Source organism: Alexandromys fortis, unplaced genomic scaffold (genome assembly GCF_014885135.2).
Source record: "Alexandromys fortis isolate MF-2015 unplaced genomic scaffold, M_Fortis_MF-2015_v1.1 scaffold_5, whole genome shotgun sequence".
NCBI lineage: Eukaryota > Metazoa > Chordata > Mammalia > Rodentia > Cricetidae > Alexandromys > Alexandromys fortis.
The window spans coordinates 9383616-9385147 of NW_026067924.1; positions in this window are offsets into that span (position 1 = coordinate 9383616).

A 1532-nucleotide genomic window follows, 5' to 3' on the forward strand; every position below is an offset into this window, starting at 1 on the left:
GATCGCTTCTCCCATCGCACCCACCCACTTGCTGCCAAACACTGCCCTTCACTCCCTGCCATTCTTGAGGCTCCCATTGTTCCCGCAGACTTTCTGAGTCCTCACCGGCGCCAGGACCCTTCTTGCGTCCACCGTTCCCAGGCCTCCACGGAGCCCTCGATTTTCTCCTGCACAGAATCTGCCTCAATCCTTAGTCTGTCGGGTTTTCTCCATAGCCCGGGTTTCCCAGGCCTTCCCAGGCCTCCGCCTATCCACCGGACTCTATTCTGAACATCCCTCCCCCTGCTATCTTCGGTCACACCGACATCCCACAGGTTCTCCCCGGCAGGTTCTCTAGTCCCGCTCTAGGTTATGAAGGTTCAGTCACAGCCGCGGGGTTTCCAGTGAGGAAGAAGGCGGTATTTCGGTGCCTTGCCCCACACCCTAGTCACAGTAAGAGGACGGGATAAGAAACCTCCTGAAACTTTAGACGTTTGTTAAGCTGATAGATTGTGTAGGCCACATTGAGGAACAAGGGATTCTTGGGCATTCCAGGACTTAAAGGAGCCGGAGAGTTCGGGCTCCGAAGGACTCCAGAATTTTCCTCGGCAAACCACGCGCTACCCCTCTGTCCTGTCCAGCACAGTTTGGTTGAAAGGGCCAGTTAAGTTCAAAGGACTCGGTGACATTAGTAGGCGTGAGGATGAAAAGAGCCAGACAAATATGTCCAGCAGCTTAAGACTTCTCCAAGCCCCCCTCCATCTCTACCCATCCCGGGGCAGCTGTCTCACAGAGATAGTCTGTGCTAGGAAAAATGTTCAGAATTGCACCTACAAGATGGCTCGGCTCAAGATTATGAGGAGATAAGCACTGAATGATTCTTGATATTCGTGAATCTACCTAAGGTCTGCGCCCTCTGGGTGACTGGAACGGGGTGGAGATGAGATGAGAGGGGAAAATGGAGGATCTGAGAGGACGGGCCTCCCTCTGCCTGCAAAGCGACCCTGCATTTCAGCAACAGTTGCAGAAAAAGAAAAAGAAAAAAAAAAAACTGGCACGGAGCGGACACCTGGTCCTTTACTAGAAGCAGGGGGATGACGGGTTTGAGAGCCAGTAAAGAAGTGTCTGTGAGCACTTCACACCTCGGGCCCTCTGATTTCTGGTCATCTTTAACTCAAGGACTTGTTAGGCGTCCCTTTTGGCTTGCCAGCTTGAACCCTCCTTCCCTCCCTCACTTCTACAAACACACACACACACACACACACACCACTGTAGCTCCCTTGGTAGATGACAAGTGTGAGCATTTATATAGTAGAGACAGCTCAGTGTTGCTTAAACATATTCATACATACATGTATGTGCAATATCAAAATGGGCATTTATACAAAGGGAAAAGGAAGACCTGTATTTCTAGAACTCTGTCTCTCTCTGTCTCTGTCTCTCTCTGTCTCTCTCTCTCTGTCTCTCTCTGTGTCTCTCTCTCTGTGTCTCTCTCTCTCTCTGTCTCTCTCTGTCTCTCTCTCTCTCTCTCTCTCTCTCTCTCACACACACAC